General features: G+C 48.5%; 1 protein-coding gene across 10 annotated transcripts in view; it reads left to right on the plus strand.

Moving 5' to 3' along the window:
* The first annotated feature begins 6,540 nt into the window (after positions 1–6,540).
* The window catches only part of Nav1 (neuron navigator 1), a 243,256-nt gene continuing 228,644 nt past the window's right edge, over positions 6,541–21,152 (plus strand). For 4 of the 10 annotated variants that reach the window (XM_040739019.1, XM_040739021.1, XM_040739022.1 and 1 more), the window contains exon 1: positions 6,545–6,804. The gene's annotated coding sequence lies outside the window, so the exon portion shown is untranslated. Of the gene's footprint in view, positions 6,805–7,624; positions 7,713–21,152 lie in introns of all 10 variants that reach the window. The other 6 variants (XM_040739016.1, XM_040739023.1, XM_040739025.1 and 3 more) reach the window with 3 other exon arrangements.

Raw genomic sequence — 21,152 nt, forward strand, 5'->3', positions numbered from 1 at the left:
CCAGGACTACACAGAGAAACCCTGTCTGTGGAAAAAAAAAAGTCGCATGGACAAAAATAGTTATACAATTTAAAATTTTCAATGCTAAACAAAACTGTGTGATTCTTTGCTTGAAATTATCAAGGATTAAGCCAAGTAGGGGCCCTTGGAAGCATGGGGCACTGTGCCATCATTATGCATGTTCACAAGCCCACAAAGCTGGCCCTGCCCATGAGCTCTACAGAGAATAGCTGACTTGGACAGCAGAGTCCTCCATTTGAATCAATGCATGCCCTGTTCTGACGATGGACATTCCTGTCTCAGCCCCCACATTGGATATTGTCTCCTAAGCCTGCACACAGCCTGCTCCAGCAGCGTTCTCTGCTCCAAGGCAGAATGCTAAGCAAACTCCCAGGGTCCACGGCTGCCTGTCAGCATTGCTCTGGAAGTACCCACAAAGATGGTAATGGTGTTGAACAATGACATCCCTGTGTCACAGAAGGAAAATGTCTCCAGAGAAAAGAATGCATGGAGCCACCAATCCAGTCCTGCCACCACTTGAAGAGCTGTCAGACATCTTGGCACCTTAGTTTCTTTCTGTAGAAGGAAGGGGGTGGGATTCAACAGTCCCGAAGGCACTGTCCAGTCTGAAAGACTGAATTCCAATGAGTGAGAGACTATAGTGACACTGATGACAAGAGCTGATGCTCCTTAAGACTAGCCATGCACCACTCACGTGCCCCATGTCCCGCTCCTAGCTGTCCTATGAGGCTGGCAGTGCTATTGCCCTTACGGATGTGCCCCGTGAGAAAACTCGGGAAATGTTCTCAAAGTCCAGTGTGGTGATGGTCATACAACTGCGGATTTGCTACAAGACAGTTTTACACTTACATTGGTCAAGTTTGACAGTAAATTCTACCTCAGGAAAGCTGTCAAAAGAGAATTAACAAAGGTATAGTTAGCGTATAGCAGGGCCCCCACCACTACCCATGCTGCCATAGTGTGCTCCTCTGGATATGCTTGGTCCTCCGGACTGTAGGGGTCAGAAGGCACGGGGTCAAATCCTCACCCTAGAACTTAATAACTGTGAGACCCACGCACGCAAGATACTTTACATCAGTTCTTCAGTTAAATAAAAATGTATCTGTGGGGGCCGGGCGTTGGTGGCGCACGCCTTTAATCCCAGCACTCGGGAGGCAGAGGCAGGCGGATCTCTGTGAGTTCGAGGCCAGGCTGGACCGACAGCCTCCAAAACAGAGAAACCCTGTCTTGTAAAACAAAACAAAAAAAATGTATCTGTGGGGCCTGCGAGATAGTTCATCCCATAAAGGCACTTGCCTACAAACCGGATGACCAGAATTCAATCCCCAGCACCCACGTGATAGAGGGAGAGGATCAATTCCCACAAGTTGTCCTCTGGCTTCTGCACATGTGTACACCCAAGGGCAAGATCATGCACAATAAATACAGAATAAAATGCTTTTTAAAGGGATACTTATGGCCAAACCTGGAGGCATGCATTTATGGTTCTTACTACTGAATGGGCTGAGGCAGGAGGATCACTGGAGTCAAGGAGTTTAAGCCAGCCTAGGCCATATAGAGATACCTTGGTTTTATTTTTGTTTGTTTTTTAAATGTCGTATGGGTGTTTTGCCTGTGTATATGTCTGTGCACCACTTCTGTACTTGGTGTGGGTAGGGGCTGGAAGCGGGTGTCAGATTCCCTGGAACGGAGTTAGAGACTGCTGTGGGATGCAAGTTTAGGTGCTGGTCTATGAGCCTCCAGGTGGGTGCTGGGAATCAAATCTGGACTCTCTGGAAAAGCAGCCCCTTAACTTATCTGCTGAGCCATCTCGCCAGCTCCTGACCCTGTCTTTTAAAAAGAAATTTAGGGTATGGGAGGGTGACTCCATCAACAAAGGGACCCCAGTTCAATCACCTGAATCAAGTATGAGGGCATGCTCTTGTAACCCCAGCATTGGGGAGATGGAGGCTGGTGAATCCCTGGAGAATCTCTGGCCAGACAATCTAGCCCAATTGGTGAACTCCAGAGAATGACACCCAGGGTTGTTCTCTTGCACATATATCTCCTATACACACTGAACACACATACACATTAAACATGCATACATAAACACATTTTAAAAAACATGAAACTTGCCGGGCGTTGGTGGCGCACGCCTTTAATCCCAGCACTCGGGAGGCAGAGGGAGGCGGATCTCTGTGAGTTCGAGGCCAGCCTGGTCTACAAGAGCTAGTTCCAGGACAGCCTCCAAAGCCACAGAGAAACCCTGTCTCGAAAAACAAAAACAAAAAAAACAAAAAAACCACAAAAAAACATGAAACTTTAAGACTTTTGATAAAAGGCTTTTCTGTCCTGCCCAGCTCCGAAGCCATTTCCAAATAATCACTCGGAGACTTAATATAAATTAGAAATGTTTGGCTGATGGCTCAGGCTTATTTCTAGCTAGCTCTTACATTTAAGTTAATCCGTTTCTATTAATCTGTGGGTGGCACATGGCCTGTGGCTTACCGGTGGTGCTCTGGCATGCTGCTCCTTGGGCAACTGCTGGCATCTCTCTGACTCTGCCCTTCTTCTCCTGTATCTCTGTTTGGATTTCCCACCTGGCTCTATCTTGCCTTCCCATAAGCCAAAGCAGCTTAATTTATCAACCAGTGAGAGCAACACATATTCACAGTGTACAGAAAAACATCCCAAATCACTGGTGTTTATTATATAGGCTTGTTATGATATGGGTGGGTATAGGTTGGGTGTTTGAAATAGCTATAGGCACAAGGTGTTGGTGGTGTGTGCCTTTAATCCCAGCACTCAGGAGGCAGAGGCAGGCAGATCTCTGTGAGTTCGAGGCCAGCCTGGTCTACAGAGCAAGTTCCAGGACATCCAGGGCTACACAGTGAAATCCTGTCTTGAAAAACCACACACACACACACACACACACACACACACACACACACACACACACACACACACACACACACAGTAGCTGTAGGCACCAGGCAAGTGTAAGTATGGCCTGTCATTATCTCCCGGATTGCAAAGCCTGTTTCTTAGACAGACCAGTTTCACTCCACCAGCCCCACTCCTACTTTCCCTGCCCTTAAAGAAACACTCCTCTTCAAAGGCCATCTTTGGAAAAACACTGGCTCTCCTCACATTTTACTTCCTGGTAACAGTGAGGGAGAAGCTCATCTTCCCGATAAGGCAGTGACTGGCTGGTTCTCATAAAATGTTCATTGCTATGCCAGCTTTTCCCCACAGACTGTTTCCTCCAGGGCCCTCAGTCACTGTAGCAATCAACACTGAAAGTGGGACCCGGGACCAAGGACAGGGCAGGGGCACAGCACTCGGCTGCAAAGGAAACCCCTTGCCAGCTTGCTAATGAACCAAGCTAGAGAGGACAGGATTTTGTGGGCAGGCTTCTATCTCTCAAAATATACTTTACAGCACTGAGCCCACAACCAGTGAAGGGGGTGGGGCTCGTGTGGTTGGGTATGACCTGCTGCTACTGTGTGATCACTGCACTTCTGCTTATGTTTGAGTGGCACTTTCTAAGTCAAAGTCCCTTCTATGATCTCACTGATACCACAGCCTTGGTGGCATGTACTGATGTTCCCTGGGTGATGATACCCTCTTTTAACTGATGAGCAAACTGAGGTGATGCACTTCAGAAAGCGTCACGAGCCAGGCGTGGATGGAATGAGGCCCTCTGCAGCGAGGCCCAGTGTTTTTCCACTGGCTTCGGAGGAGGAAGTCAGAAGGTCCCTGGACTCCACCTCAGGAGCGCTAATAATGTTTGTTACATGCTGAAGAAAATGAAGCCCTGCACTGTCTTCACATCCCTGCCAAGTTCCTTACACACTGCTCTCAGAGCCCTGAAAGAAGCCAGAGGGTCATGACTGTCCCATTACAGACCACAGGCAATGCAGGGGCTATGATTCTTCTCAGATCCCCAAAGTCTTACATCAGGTGACCCAGTGGTGGGACACATGGACATTGGTCTACAGAGCTCAAGACATCAGGAAAACATCCACTCAAAGCAGTCAGGCTGTGGCAGAATAAATAAATAAATAAATAAATAAATCGTTTGCCATGCTTTCTGGGGCTTCCAAGGCTTTCATCTCAGGCCAGGACAAGGCTCAAAGGGCTGATTTTTAAAAACCTATTTGTCACATTGACACTAATCCTCTTGTTAACAGTTTGCCCCGCAGCAGAATTGGTGCTCTGCAGCAGAGGCCAGAGCAGGGAACCGCCTTGGTGGGGTCAGCACGTCCTGAAGCTACCTTCTTCAAGGGGACAGGGGGGACTGTGATCTTGCCTAGGGTCCCCTGCTGTGAACCTAATTCACTCTTCAGCCACTCCCTAACTAATCTACTCCTGGCTCCTGCCATCCCACCCAGTCTTCAGCCCACCCAGTCTTTACCTCTCGTTGATTTTGATATTTAAGGAAAATCCATTTGTTTGATTCAGAGCAACTGAATCATCAGTGTTCAGACAAACCCACTCACAAGGTAGGCATTTGGCAGAGGCCACTTATGTGTGGGAACCCAGCTTCGTCTCCAAACAGGGCTGCCCATTCTGGCTCCTGGCTGCTCCCCTCTGCTGCTCTGACCGATGGCCCTTCCTGGTAGCCTTCAGACACTCTGTCTGTCACCCCAATAAAACCGGACCCCTTACACAGGCTCCTGTGTTTACCTACAAACTCAAGTTCACTGTTGGAGGTGTGCAACTGGGGCCTTTGGAGCAGAGTGTGACACAGGGGAGAAGTACTGACCTAAGCATAAGACTAAATTCTCACAAGAGGACGGCACTGACCTTCCTTGCCACTTGGGAAGCACCTTGGGAGTGGCATCATGTTGTCATTACAAGTGTGGCTGCATGGGCTCCAGGCTCAGTTTGACTTCAGCTGTTCAGTCACTGATGTTCATTTGCCACCATCTTTTGTCCTTGGGACTTCAGGGCCAAGAAACTATGCAGTGAGCATCAAGAAAGGACAGAGTCTGTCTATGTAGCCCACACTGGCTTCAAACTCATGATCCCTCTGCCTTAGCCTCCTGAGTGCTGCGATTACAGGTATGTGCCACCCATGCCCAGTGATGGTGCTTCTTAAGACAAGCCCCCTCCCTCAATGCAGGCTGCGGGTACTCTGAGAAGGGATTCCAATTGGTGAGTGTCAAGTTAATTGGTTAAGTCTCTTAAAATGCTGTTTAGTGAGGATGTACTATCACAAGCACGTTACCTGTATTATTCCCTTTTTAATCCTTTTGACAACATTACAAGACAGGAACTACTGTTGTCTCTTTTTACAGAAGAAGAAACAGAGGTAGCCAGAGGTGAAAGAGCTTGTTAAAGACCCAGTGACAGCAGACTCTAAATGTGCGCCTTAAAAACCCACACCTTAGCCAGTATCTCGGGCACTATTCTGCAGCCCTCTCAACCCTCCAAAGGACAATGCACTCCTTTCATGGACAAAGATTTCATTAAATTAATTTCCCGGACCATCTGGGAAGGCCACTGTCTACTTCTCTTTATCCCATGACTCTGGGTGGGGGGCCCCAGGCGGGACTCGGGGGCCTTTAATCTGACTATGCCAAGACCTCCTAATTAGTCGGCATTTTGCTTTCTCTCCATCTCCCAACCTCCAGCCCCAGCACCTTGAAAATAAATCAGTCTTCCTGACTGTTGACTGGAGCTGGTGAAGGCTAAGATCCTCGCATGCAGAGTCCCTGGTGGCACGTGGCAGGGTCTGAGCACAGCCCACCTGACTTCTGTCTGTGTGCTTGTGGCAGAGTCTGCGAGCCCCCGGGTCAGGAGGTAAGCACCTTAAACTCGGTCACGCCCCAGCACTGCAGACATTTGCACAAGGTCGTGGATAAGATCTTGTCATTTCCCCTCTCCTCTTCCTCCTCCCACTTCTCTGGTCGAAGGGTGGGTGGCTGCATTAGGGTCAGCAAGGCGCGGAAAGTCGGTTAACTGAACGTCTACTTTTTGCTAGATACTTCCGGGGCATCTCTTCACTTCTCACTCAAGGGTCCCAGCTCAGATATCACGACCCTTGCAGGGGTCCAAAGTGGAAGGAAATGGACTCTCACCGATCCATCTGCACTCTTCTCTGAAAGAATTGAAGTAGCTAGGGGACTAGGGCAGGAGGACCCCGCTCCTGGAAGTGGTGGTGGCGGGTCCCTGGGTAAAGGAAAGGCTCAATTGTGCTAGGGCTTCCTGCCCTGACAACTCCCGGCGTAGCCCCCGCCACGCTGCAGCCGCCTTTCTGCGGCCGGCCGGCTGGGGAGGCGGGGCGGGAAGGCTAACGCAGGAAAGGGTTACGGGAATAGCTTTCCAATGACAAAGTCTGGAAGGGACCCATGCCTCCGCCCCTCTGCGGGTTAAGCTGGCACGGTGCAGGGGAGGAAAACGAGGGCGATCCGCAGCCGGGCCACCCCTTCCTCCCACCCCCAGGCGCGGGCACTCCCAGCTCGGCCCTCCGCCGAGGCGGCCGGCGTGTGCCTAGGGCAGCGGGTCACTAGGCTCCGCCCCCGGCCGCCGGGGCCCGGGGGACGGCACTTTGTTCAGGATGCCGCCTCCTTCTCGTCGTGGAGTCGGAGCCCGCGGCCGCCCTAGTGAGAGGCTGGAGGCCGGAGCACGCAGTGCCGGCTGAGACTCGCCGCAGGAGCCGGCTGGGCCCCAGGAAGCCCCGGGAAACTTTCTGATCGCGCGGAGAGGACGCCCGGCACTGCGCTGCTCGGGCGATGCACGACTCCGCGCGGCGGCGGCGGCGCGAACCCAGAACCCGGGACCAGAGGCGCTCCGGTGAGTGGCCCGCACTGGGCGGACGCGGCGGAGGGGCAGGGCTCTGCTCTTAGCCGGGCTGCAACCAGCCCCAGACAGGAGAGTCTGGTGCCCGAGAGAGGCTGCAGGCTGGCGCAGGAGAAGCACGGGATAACAACCGGGATGCTAGCGGCTTCGCGGGAGTGCCTAGGCGCCGCTGCTGGACCTTGCGTCTGTCCTGGGGTTGACAACGCGATGACCTAACCACAACGCTCTGAGCTTCAGTTTCTCTTCTTAAGATATACCTGTCATTTAAAGTGTGCTGCGTTCCTGCAATTAAAGGCGCTAAACGCTGTGCTATTACACACTCACTCACACACACACTGACACACATAGTGTCCACACACAGTGTGTCAGTGTGTGTGTGTGTGTGTGTGTGTGAGAGAGAGAGAGAGAGAGAGAGGCAGAGAGAGAGAGAGAGACAGAGAGACAGAGAGAGACAGAGAGAGAGAGAGACAGAGACTTACACATAGTCAGACGACACCCGCCTCCTCCCGAAGCAGCTAGAAAACTCTTCGAACATCCCAGGAGGACATGAACAGCTAGGGCAGGTGACCCGGCTGGGCTGTTACAGAAAATTGCACTGCCCCACCACCTCTACCATCCCCCTAACTCGAAGATACCCTGAGAAGCGCCGTTTTCAAGGCTGTTTCTTCTGGCGCCTGCCCAGGACGTCTGGGAGCCTCGAGAGCATCCCGGGGGAGAGAGGAGGGAGGAGAAAAGAGAAGCTGGGAAAATGTGAGGGAGACGCTCACCTGAGGGTGCAGTGCCTGGGCTTTTTGTGCTTCCTTTTAATCTTCAGAGTCTACCAAACCTGGCGGTAGGATAGAGAGCCGGCCAAGTCTGCAGATGGTTTAAAGCGGAGGAAGGAACTGGGACGGACCTCAGTGGTGAGTGGCTTGGGCAGTGCACTAGAGTAATGCCCACCCAGCAAAGAGGGTTGCTTGTCCCCCAGAGCTGAACACAGGAAAATCAGCTGGTGAGTCAATGGGACTTTGTTAGTACGGTCCAAGAGCGCAGCTGGCGCCGGCTTAAGGGAAGTGCTGAATCTCCCCCCCCCCCCTTGATAACATGCTGTTTATCTGGCTTCCTGTTTCAGTTATTGGGATACCATTGGCTGGTTCAAATTCACTGCTGAGAAGCCTGTGTGTGACCAGTTCACCCAGAGAAGGTTATCTATCGACTTATACAATCTTTTGCATTGTGAGCTATTTCTGATTCCCTGGACTTAGGGCACCCCTGTAACTCATTTGTGAAGAGGTAGGAGGACTTCAACATAGACCCTCAACAAGGTCACTCCAGAGACCTTGAAGTACCTTCAGGCCAAAGGTACTTTTTTTTTGTTTTGTTTTGTTTTGTTTTTGTTTTTCGAGACAGGGTTTCTCTGTATTGTTTTGGAGGCTGTCCTGGAACTCGCTCTGTAGACCAGGCTGGCCTCGAACTCACAGAGATCCGCCTGCCTCTGCCTCCCTAGTGCTGGGATTAAAGGCGTGCGCCACCAACGCCCGGCAGGCCAAAGGTACTTGTTCCTCATCTGGCTGGTGAATTGTTTTCACCTCTTTGAATTTTGGTTGGTGAGTCTTTTTACCCTGTGAAGGGAATGGCAGCGATATGGATCTCATCTGAGATTAGCTTTACACAGGCACGGGTTTCTAGGAGAAGTTCTCAGTCAGCCTGTCCTTTCTCTGTCTGGATGGCTATGGGCTTTGTATGGGAGAGCAAATAGTTCTTTATCTCCCTTGCTCTGGTACTCATGCTTATAAAGTTGATCCGGAAGAGAGAGTACTGGACAAATAGACAACGATTTTGAGATTGTGTGCCAGCCTCTAGGGACCTTGACCTGAGGTTGCCAGGTGGGGGGAGTTGCTAATCTGAGCTCCTCTAGCCCATTTTTCTTAACTCCCCCCGGGGCAGATCTTGGATTTTGTTTTGTATTTTAGATGCATGAAAATCTTCACACAGGCCTTCCTTCCCTGGCACTTATTCTGACCACTTACAACACCCAGCACATAGTAGGCCCTTTGTAAATATTTGCCATCTTAATAAAATTGAGGGAAAATCTTAATGCCACCCAGAACCTGCCCTCTATTTCACTCAAACGGCAGGCTATCTGTTCTTTTCTAGTTGTTTGATTTGCCCCCCCTGCTAAAACCATTCCACATAATAGTCTGGGCTCTGGGATCTGGTGTCCCTGATGAGTCTTGGCCTGAGGAAATCAAAACCAGGAATGCCATTTGTCCTTCTCTTGCCTATCTGCCTCCTTCCCCAACTTCATATGAACAACCTCCCCACTCGCAGGCTAAGCAAAGTGCACCCAACTCAGCTCCAACCCAGCCTTCAGCTCAGCTTTGGTCCAGCAGGAAAATTTCAGCATCAGTGTCCAGAGCATCTTTTCAGGTTTGCTCACCTTTCATTGTTACTTGATGTCGCCTCCCTTCTTTTAAAGCACGTTAGCATTCTTTACGGGGTTTATAATAGGCTGACATTTAAAGTTAAAGAATCTCTGTGTCTCTCAGCCCAGCCCCTTCTCGCCTTCCTTCGGACCAGAATTCAGGCCTCCTGAAGGAAGGCTTGGGCTTTGGGCCACTCAGTGGGAGAGAGGGCAGAAACACAGTTCAGAGGAAGCAGGGCTGCTCCTGGGTGGAACCAACCACCAGCTCTTACTCTGTGGGACACTGAGATCTAAGAAGTGTGGCAGTACTACTTGGCAAACACTTCATCTTGCTGGCCCTTAGTCTCTTACACACACACACACACACACACACACACACACACACACACATACACACAAACAATTTAAAACATTTTTAAACATCGAAAAACATTACTAACTTCCCAAGTAGAAACTCTCTCCTCAGTGAACAGTTCCCTGGGCCTGATTTCCTAGGGAAGCTGACTCAGGCTTAGTCTCCTCCAAGGGGCCTGGGATTTTACTTTCCAGCTTCCTGTGACTCCTGAGACATGATGGGAGGCAGGATGACTGCCACCCAGACCACTCTGAGTGGCTCATAGATGTGATTCAGCTTCCAATGCATGTCCTGTGAAGTCCCTACTGCCACCCTCATCGAATCTATTTGCTCTACTTAATTTTAATGCACTAATATGCATGAAAAATTAGAGGCACCGATGCATGTACCTCACGGAGGACTGTTAATAACAAGATGTTTCCACACCAAAGGACTACTAGACTATTCTGATGTCCGGTCCTCTGATGCTCTGAAAGTTTCCCTACATGGATCTGCTTCTTAATTCCCTCTTTGGTTATTCCTTGTTTGTATGCCGATCTTATACACCGCTGATTTGCCTAGGATTGATTTTGTGTATGAATTTGGAATGTTCTGTATATTGGACCACATACACTGTGACTAGAGATAGTTTTACATCTTCCATTCTGACTTAGGTAGGTTCTTTTCTTCCTAACCCAATTGCTTGGGCTATAACTTTCAGTACATTGTTGAGCAGCGGTGGTGAGAGCAGGGGCCCTCTCTTGTTCTTCATCTTAGGGGAAAGGCTTTATGTCTTTTACCATCAGCTATGATGTGAGCTGTGCGTTTACCATATTTGCCCTTTATCACCTGGTAGGAATTCCAGTTATAGCTTTCTATTTTTTTAATTGTGAAAGGCTGTTGGATATATCCAACGTTCTTTTCTGCATCTTTTGAAAAGCCGCATGGTTTGCTTCCTTCCTTCATTTGATGATGTGGTGTACTTCATGACTCTTCTTCGTTGAGCCACCCTTGTATTCCTGGAATAAATCAACCTTTTCAATAATCTGCAATTTCCTGTCACCAGAACCAATGGTGACGGGCCATACCTCAAGCTGGATGGAATGAGTACCATATATATAGCATAAAATTTACCCATTTAACGACTTTCTTTTTCTTGTGAGACACTCTCTCTATATAACCCTGACTATCCTGGAACTCTCTATGTAGACCAGGCTGGCCTCAAACTTACAGAGATCTGCCTGCTTCTACATCATGTGTGCTGGGACTATATGTAGCACCACCGAGCCTGGTTTAACAACTTTTTGAAAGACAGCAGTTGTTGTGTAATACAAAGTGGCTTCAAGATCTAAGTCCCCCTGCCTCAACCTCTCAAGCACTGGAGATTACAAATGTGTCCCATACCCAACCTTTTACCTACCTGTCAACATGCAGTTCAGTGGACTTAGATGCTCCACATTGTTTTGTAATCACCACCACTAGCTACCTCTAAAGCTTCCTAATCCTCCTAAACTAAAAGCTACCTATTAAAGATTAACTCCCAGCTAGCTTCAAATGGTGGCACAGGCTTTAACCCCAGTACTCAGAAGGCTGATGCAGGAGGACTGGGAGTTTATCAAGCCTTTGTTTCAAAATTCCACAAGTAAATGAATAAATAAAACTAAGTAATGAATAAGCCCTCCTTTGCCCCTCCTCCCATCTTCCGGTAACCAAATTGTGACACTCTTTTACTTGTTTTGTTTACTTTTGATTTTTCAACACAGGGTTTCTCTTTGTAGCCCTGGCTGTCCTAGAACTTGTTCTATAGACCAGGCTGGCCTTGAACTCACAGAGATTCGCCTGCCTTCTGAGTGCTGGGGTTAAAGGCATGCACCACCACTTTTGTTTTTATTTTTTACTTTGCAATCCCAGTTCCCTTTACCTCCTCTACTCCTGCTGCCCCCACTGCCCCTCCCCCGCCACCTCCCATCTGCTCCTCAAAGAGTGTAAGGTCTTCCCTAGGAAGTCTACTAAGTCTGTTCCATCATCTTGTTGAAGTAGGACCAAGGTCCCTTGCACCCCATCCTAGACTGAGCAAGGTATCTCTCCATGTAGAATGGGCTCCACAAAGTCTGTTTGTGCATTAGAGTTAGATCTTGGACCCACTGCCAATGGCCTCGAATATTGCCCCGGCTGCATCACCGTCAGCTGTATTCAGAGAGTCCAGGTTCTGCAGTTGGCAGACCAGAGTCAGTGATCGCTCACTAGCTCCGGTCAGCTGATTCTGTGGGTTTCCCTATCATGGTCTTGACTCTTTTGTTTGTGAACATTTTTTAAAGACCAGGAAAGTAAGTGCTTTAAGTGTTAACTATTACAGGGTTAAGGTATCCTCTCTTCTCATCTTCCACTGTGCCTCGTGTCATGACAAGACTGCCTCAGATTAGACACGCGCTAATGGTGTGTGACCATTCCAAAGCCCAGGTGACCTTCCCTTCCCCTGCCTGAGCTTCTTCATCCTGCTTCTCTTCCCCTTCAACCACACCTTTTAAACATCACTGGTTTCTGAACTCACCCCCCAGAGACTTACCTTCAATCAGTTTGGAATATGGCTTCCGTACCTGTCATTAAAAAAATCTCCCTGGTAATTCCCATGCTGCGTGAGGGTTGTGAGCTCTGCACCTGGCTGAGCTGATTTGCTGGCTGGGACCTTTGACTGTCACAGCTTCCAGTGACAAAGTCCCCTCCCATCTGGTCAACAGTACTGACCCGCTTTACATCCCTTTACTAATTTCGAAATCTATTTACAAACAGAATAAATGGCAACTTCCACAGAATGAAAACTTTAAAAGCTGAAAAGAGCTTTAATTTTGTAGTCTCACCCCCCCCCATAAAGTCTCCCTTCTGGTGCTCGTCCAGAGACATCTCCGTTACTAGGGGACACATGACAACACCACTGTAATCTACTTATTTCCTATTTGACAGTTCTGCTTTCAGAGTTCCTCCTTGTAGTCATCAGTTATAGTTGCAACCTTCACCCCTAGGTGGAAAACACCAAAATGTTAGTGAGTATCACCAAAATGCTTCCCCAAATTAGGTGTGGAATATTCAAATTCAGCCACGCAGGATAAGTGTGGTTACCTGCAAAATGCCACCTTTTCACTATTTGAAAATAGCTGCTGTGCCCCTAGCCTCTCGCCTTCCTCCTTGCTCCCATCAGCCCTTGATGCATTAGCAGGGATGTTCAGAGAAGACATACAATGTACTAGGAAGATTTTGAGCAAGCCTGGGAGTCACAGTTCACATCTTGACTCGATGTGTAAAGTCTAGCATATATGAATATCCAGCAAATGGCAAGTGTGTGGAAACTAGCTAGTGATTGCATGAATTGGGTCTATGAAAGACCTGACCCAGTCCCTGGGATGCTAAAAATGTGTGTTCAATAAATGCCAGACTCCTCCTCCTCCCCCTCCCTTCTACTCAGCACCCTTGAAACAAGCTGCAGTTCATGTCCTCTTGTGTCCAGAAAAGCAGCAATTCCTCTATGAGCATCCTGTGCAGTCATCTGAAGGCACTTCATCCAGTAGAACCTACAGTCAGAGCAGGGTTTTACCCCCTCCCCCACTGCAGATTGAAAACCGGAGAAGTTGGCTGCCTGACACGGGATAATAGAGAGCATGAAGTGACAAAAGTCTGACTATGTCTTTTGCTCATTTTATTTTGGTGATATCTAACCAGGAGGAGTAGACTTCAAGTGTAGCACAAATTGGGTCTTCAATAAATTATTGCTAGAGTCAATTCCCCGTGCCTGTTTCCCCAGCTCATTGGTGCAGATAATTAAGTTGACTGGAAAGGAATAACAGGGGATCCTGGTAGTGCCAAGACGCCAACTGTTCTCTTGTAGCTTGTGTTGAACAAAGAAGAGACAGCTGATGAGACCGTGGAGGAGGCCAGGACCATAGCTCAGCAGCTGCCTCCTTGGGTGATTCTGTGAAGTCACCTGGTTTTCTTTCCCAAAGCTTTGGAGGGGGTTGATTGTGTGAGAGACCTGGATGCTCCCATGGGCTTCCCATTGGCCCTGCATAACCTCCCGGTGCTATGAGCTTTAAGAGGGCATCCATGAAGCTCACTCACCCCTGTTCAGAGCGGAGGCTGTGTCCTCAGGGTGCCAGTGAAGGAGACTAGAAAACAATGTGCTCTTGCATACTGGCTTGCTCGACATGGTTTTGTTTAGAAAGCTGTCAAACTAGGAGAGCAGGTAGTACAGTGAGCACCCAGTCGCCATTCTAACATTGGTTACCTGTACCCTCTTGCTCTTTCTTGCATGAGGAAGGAGGAACCTCTTAGAGATTCTATATGGGGGGAAGACAGACATATATGTGTGTGTGTGTGTGTGTGTGTGTGTGTGTGTGTGTATAGATATATAGACAGACTACATATATATGTAGAGAGCAATGTAACGAAATGTCGATAGTAAATTTAGACATTTACTGTTTAAGAATATATACAGAGCCATTAGAAAATAATTGTTGACATTATGACAATCAACACACCTAACTATTTAGCTGTGTTTCCTAAGGACAGTGGCATTCTCTTACATATCCACTGTATCTGAACCATACCCAGTAAAACTGGATCTAACAGAATTAGTTGATTTATGGGCCATACACAAATTCCTAGGTTGTTCTCCAAGTGCATAGAGGGCTGTGCATTTTTTTCTTAATCAACTGACTGCTGTGTTGAGGCCCTAACTGAAACTTTATCTCCTAGAAGGAGGGTCAGGGCCTTTTCAATTGGGGTTATGATATCCTGGATGAAGAGCACTCGATTTGTTTGTTTATTTATTTATTTATTTATTTATTTATTTGTTGAGATAGTTTTATGCTGTATAGCCTAAGATGGTCTTGAACTCATGGGCTCAAGTGATCTTCCCACTTGAGCCTCTTGAGTAGCTGAGAGTGTAAGTCATGCTCACCTGAGAAATGCTTTAACTTATATTACTCAATTCAATCTTTTACAAGTATCTTTACTACAAGATAGTTGCTAGTATTCGCTCCATTTTACTGGTAATGAAATCACGAGGCAGAGTCACCTTTATTGCCCAAACGGTATGAGCCATTATTACCATTCACGCTGCTCGCCAGGCAGTGCAGAGGAAGATGGTGGTGGGTTCGTAAAAGGCCAGGTGGCATTCACTAGCCTCTCTCTAGGTCTGACGGGACGCTTGGTCACACTGGGTGGGCTTTAGTGTAAACACCATCATTCTTTTTGGCTGGGAGTGATAGACATTGTGTACAGTGACACAGCATGGCCTAGAATGACTTGTTTATCACGCAAGTAAACAGCCAAAGAGCTAATGGCGAAAACTGCTTAGGTAATAGGACATGGCTGGCTCTATAGACCGGACTGGCCTGGAACTCACAGAGATCCGCCTGCCTCTGCCTCCCGAGTGCTGAGATTAAAGGCATGCACCACCAACACCCAGCTAGAACATGTAGCATTTTTATTCCACTGACATCCGCAAAGCATCTTGGCTCTAGTTTCTATCCTGGAAGCAGGGGAGGGAGAGCTGCTGGCGTGGGCTCTAAGGTGTCTCTGGAAGCAGGGGAGGGAGAGCTGCTGGTGTGGGCTCTAAGGTGTCTCTGGTGAGTGGTGAGACTCACACCACTCTGCTTCCAGGCCCTAGGCTGTCATCCTTCTGACATGGCCCTTTCTGGGCCCTCACTGTTACTAACACTGCTCTTCTCAGGACTTCCCTGTTCTCTCAACTACGTGATCCAAGGCAGGTGCCCTGCTCCTCACAGCTCATTCACTCGCTGGCAGCCCTATGAACTGGTCAGGACCAGCACCCCCTTTTTATAGAGGGTGAAAACAGGACTCTGTAATGGGGCTGTGTACTATAGAACAGTGCCTTCAATGGCCATGGAACCTCAAGCATCACACACTGTTATTAAACAAATGCAGAATCACACTGAGTTTGTAGTAGTAGTCTTGCTATAGCATTCGTTGTGAAGATCTTTAAGACTTACTTTTGTTACTACAATCATATGCTCTATCAGTGACCCAAACTTCCAGCCCCAAAGTTGGCAGAAGCTGAATATAGTGGCACAATCCTGTGATCTCAGCACTCAGAAAGCTTGAGGCCAACTTGGACTACACAGAGAGTACCAAACCCTGTCTCAACACACACTCACACATACACACAGATGCACATGCACACACACACACACACACACACACCTGTCTGAAAATACACACACACAAAATTATATTGCTAATTCTTTTTTTTTTCTGCTCACTTGTTGCACGGGTAGTTAAAAAGCAACATAAAATGCTTCACATTTTCTCATCAGAATTGAGAATAACTGTTATACATAAAGTTGTTAGATTGACAACTCATTGAAATCTCTTCGCTAAAATCCTTAGCTAGTTCAGAGCTAATAAACAGGCCACCCCCACTTACACATCTACGCAATCCGGTCTTGCTGCCACTCGTTACCAGGATGCCATCACCAACACGCCGCGTGGCACCTCTGAGTCATTCCCCCACTTCCTCTTGTCAGTAGAGAAAGCAGAGGCCAGCAGAGAGATCTAGAAATGATCACGTGGTAGGGTGCTGTGGGAAGTGGCTGCCCCTGAGCTGCCTGCAGAGACTGCATCCCCTCCGCACCCACATGCCAGCCTGGACAAAGGCCACTGTGTTTGTGGTGATGGATTGGGGATGGCCTGAGGTCTAGGAGAGGCCACTAGGCCACACCAGGGCCTCAGCATGGAAGTAGCCAATGCCAGCACACAGTAGGGGCTCAGGAAACATTTGCAGATCAAATACACCTATAAGCTCCACTGAGGGGAGCCCAGACAGGAATGACTGTCCCTCCCCTTTCTTAGCCCATGGGAGTAACCTGGATCCTGACTTCCCCTGTCTTGAAGGCCACCTCCTTGCTTCCTCAGTCTCTCTTTGATGTTGGGCCTCTGAAGTGTGATTTAAAAAAAAAAAGGTCATGGTATCCTGCACCTTTGATCCCAGCACTCCAGAGGCAGAGGCGGGAGGATCTTTGTGAGTGGAGGCCAGTCTGGCCTACAAAGCCAGTTCCAGGACAGTCAGAGCTGTTACCCAGAGAAGCCTGTCTCACCCCAACCCCCCACCCTGCACCATCATCAAATGCACATGCTTGTCTTGGGTTCCTGTAACTTCCTGACATTCAGTTTCTCATCTAAAAGACAAGGATGATATTACTTGCTCCACAGAATTGAGGTGCTCCAGGTGCTGGAGGTAGGACCTGGTTCTCTGGTACAAAGTGAATGCTGGCCATGACCATTGGCTCTGATCTACACAGTTCAGGGCTCAGGGTTCCTACACTTACTAACAGTTGGCCCTGCTGAAGATGTGTGTCAGACAGGAAAGCGACCGAACAAACTCAGTGCTGCATCAAGCTTTCAGCCCCAGCCCCACAGACTATTCTTCGGGAAGCATTTATTCCCAATAGAGTATTTATGCATCAGGCAGTGCATGGGACAATGTTGCTTTGTCATGGGGTCAGAGGGATAGAACAGGACAGCGTCCAGTGCCAACTCTGAGATATGCGGCCCCTCTGGGCCCACTGGGCTCCACACTGCCCTGCAGGCTGCAAGTGTGTGTGTGTGTGTGTGAGTGTGTGTGTGTGTGTGTGTGTGTGTGTGTGTCCTGGGGTTTTGTTCACCGAGACTGGCCCATTATCTGGTCCAGTCTGTGTTTCAAAGTATTACAAACAGCACTGGCTTCAGAAGGAGGGAGTCGCAGATGTGGCTGAGGCAAAGAATATGGGAAGATAGGAGATTTGAAATGGTGAACCAAATGACAGATGGGGTCCATCTCCATAACAACAGGACATCCCGAGCACTCATTCAGTAGCCTCTGAGGCAGAGGGCTGCCTTGCAAAACTAGAAAAAGCCAGGCTCAGTCAGCCAAGGTTGCTGTTCCGTTTGTTTCCACCTGCTCTTTGCAGTAAGCCTGACCAGGATCCTGAACAGGCCTTATGAGATTCAGGGTTGGAAATGGGAGCCCCCAGCCTTCCCAGTCCAGTGTTCCCAGTTAGACTTCCATAGAAGGAAGGACCCTCTCTTTCCTTTGTTCTATTTGATCTTAATCAAGATATAAGTTACCAACAGTGGTGTGCACAGAACTTCAATGTCCGGTTGGATGTATTTTGGATAAATGCATGTATACATATACCCCACACCCTCACTAGACACAGAGCAGTTCCGAGAGCCCATTTTCTCTCCTGTCCCTCTTACGGTAGACACCCAACCCCCAAGCAGTGTCACTGCTGGTTTGTATTGCCATAAATTGGCATTGTCTGTTAATGAATTTCATAGGAGTGAATAGTATGGCGTGTTCAAGTTTGACTCTCCCTTCTCAGCTCAACATAACTTACGGGTAAAGGATATTTCTTAGCAGCCAAGTCGTATAGTCTCATCCGTGTTAAGCTGTGTAGGTTTTGCTGTGTGTTTGTTGTTTCTGGACAGTCTCACAGTGTAGTCCAGGCTTGCCTCAAACTCATAGCAATCCTCCTGCTTCAGCTTCCTGCATGCTGAGATTGCAGACATGAGCCACCACACTTGGCAACTTTGCTTCTTTTCATTTTTGATAGAAAAGTCCCACAGTTTATTTACCGGCAACTGTGATGTCCACCAAGTTTTCAGAGTTAAGATACACTTAACTTAGGGAGATAGGCATAGTCTAGGAAGCTGAAGTCAGGGGAATCAGGTTCCAGGCAAGCCTGGGCTCCATTGTCAGTTTGAGGTCGGCCTGGGCAATCTAGTGAGACCCTGACCCAGAGGACAGAAATAAAAGGAAGAAAAAGAAAAACTGTCCTGGTGGTCCTTAGAGGAATCCTAGACGTTTTCATGACAACTTTGTTTCTAGGCCATCTTCCATTCCTATGGTGATAGTCTATTGTCGGGGGCGTGTGTGGGGGTGCGGCCTCCTATGCTGCTGGAGGCTTCCTGCCCTCCAGATAGCAACCTTCCTTTCTTTCATGAATTGTAGCCATCTTCTCCCGTGGATGTGCACAGCCTTGGTGGAGGGCCGTGTTTCCTCCCTAAGACAGTGCTGCTCACTGACCTGTATTGAGCTGGCACGTGCCACCAGGCAGGAGTGCCCATCCCTGCCTGTGAAGAACAAAAGGGCACAAGGGTGACAGGGAGGGATGGAGACCCGGACCAGGGGGACTAACCAGGGATACTGCCCCCCACAGTGATTCCATTGACTGTGCTCTGTGGGGGAGCCCAGCACTCGGTGTAGAAACTGATACATGGAGGGCATTTGATAAAGATCTGCTGATGGACTAATGGTCTGGAAGAGGGGAGCTGGACCAACAAACCCACTGTCACACTCCTGTTGTGGAAGGTCTGAGCTTGGGTAGCCCTGCTGGGAGAGGAGGGGTGGGTGAGGTTTCACAAAGGAAAACCTGGCAGGGTGGAGTAATTGCGGCATGTGGGAGGGACACATGGTTGCAGAGTCAAGGGCTGGGGTGACAGCAGCGTTTTTAGAGGATCACTGGACCGTGGTTCATGGGGCTGGAAAGATGGATGGCTCAGCAGTTAAGAGCTCTTGCAGTTCTTGCTAAGGACCTGAGTTTGGTCCCCAGCACCTACATGGTGGCTTACGACCCCCTGTAACTCCAGTCCCAGGGAACCAATGCCTTCTTCTGGCCTCCAGACAGGCAGGTGGCACACGTACATACGTGCAGGCAAAACACTCACACATGTAAAATGACAACTAAAATATTCTTGATTTTTAAAAAAGGTTTTCATCATATGTATGTCTTTCTAGCCCCCAAAAGTAAATTAAAAAAAGAAAAAGAAAACAAAAGTCTGTCACGATGGTACAACCTTTAACCCTAGCACTTGTGAGACAGAGTCAGGCAGGTCTCTGTGAGTTCAAGGCCAGCCTGGTCTACACAGAGAGTTCCAAATCAGCCAGAGTTACATGGTGACATATCTCAAAATAAACAAACAGAAAAGTTAATTATAAAAGTTTCTTTTAAAAAGTAAGCAAACAACAAGACCCTTAAATCCAAGAAATTCTTTGTTTAAATTTTAGCCACTGAAAGTTCAAAATCAAGATACCAGCAGGGCAGGGCTAGAGGGCTGGTTCCGTGTTAAGAGCACTGACTGCTCTCCCACAGGACCCATGTTCAGGTTCCAGAACCTGCATGGTGTCTCACAACTGACCGAAACTCCTGCTCTAGAGGATTCAACATCACTTATGTTGGTGCCTTTGTGGGTACCAGGCACCAACATGGTACACAGACATACATGCAGACGTAACACCCTTACATACAAAATAAGAACAAATAAATCCTTAAAAGACATTAGGGTCACAATGCATGAAACCCGTAGTGAAGAATCCCTTCTTGCCTCTTCTGGCTTCCAGTTTTGCCAGTAGGCTTTCCTTGGTGTGCAGATCCATCATCCCAGCCTCCATCCCCATTACTGTGTGGCCATGGTCCCCATGAGGTCCTCATATCGTTGTATTACTGTGTGAGTCTGTGTCCAAATCTCCCTCTTGTTAGTATACAGGTCATACTGTGTGAGGGACCCTTCCCTACTTTCGAATAATCTTACTTTAACAAATTATATCTGCTATGACCCTACTCCAAATAAAACCACATTTTGAGAAACTTGGAATTCAACCATCTATATTAGTGACACAATCAACCCACCCAAAGGATACTGCCCCTGGGGTAATCCTTTGTAATTGTGATGCGTTAGGCAAGTATCAGGGAATTTTAGCCTGGGACATGACTGAAACATCCTATGGGACTGAATTCAAATAAATATGTCTGGGTCTCTTTCTTATAAAATGGACCTCAGGTCCTCCCCACATGTAGAACCAGCAATTCTGCCTCTGAGGCTTGGAGTCTAAGGCATTGGGAGAGAGTATAGGGCTCCTGAAGATGTGATTATCAGCAAGGAAACCCGTTTGGAAATTAGGAGATGCTCTGAACTTCTAGCCTTCAATACTCATTTGCAGTCTCAGGCTTCTCCTCCTTGTGGCCAGGACTGTGGAAAGCCCCAGTGGCCTCCATCCCAACCTCTGTGCCATGTCCCCTTCCTCTGTGAGGTCCACAAGGAGGGAGCCACACTATAAATAGCACCCCACACCCAAAGGCCTTCTTCCTGTGCAGGAAGCACAGCAAACTAATGGGGAGGAAAAAGGTGTTTCCGGAAGAGAGGCCAGGAAAGAGGAGCCAAGTGGGGCCAGGCCTAGCTGAGTTCCCGGGTGCTGGAGGAAAGGGGTGATGAGGCCAGCAGAGCAGGTACCTGGAAGGGTTTGGTGCCAGCTTCTCGTGCTGTCATGTGACCCTTCCTGGGGCCTGACATTCAAGAACCTCACGAGAACGTTCAGCGAGAAAGGCCCTTACGATGAGTTTAGACTGGGAACTTGGGAGTTCAGGGCCAAGAGAGATGTATAAGTGCTGTATTCACTCATTTGTTCACTGAGCATTTGTCGTTTGTCACTTTAGGACTAGGTACGTGTTCCTAACAAGCAGCATGAGCTATTTGTCATAAGAATGACTGGGTAAGAAGCCAGTGATCCCACCCCAGGTGTAGTAAGTACAGCAAAGGCAGCCTGGGGTCCTG

The sequence above is a fragment of the Mesocricetus auratus genome, unplaced genomic scaffold (assembly GCF_017639785.1).
Source record: "Mesocricetus auratus isolate SY011 unplaced genomic scaffold, BCM_Maur_2.0 Super-Scaffold_100676, whole genome shotgun sequence".
NCBI lineage: Eukaryota > Metazoa > Chordata > Mammalia > Rodentia > Cricetidae > Mesocricetus > Mesocricetus auratus.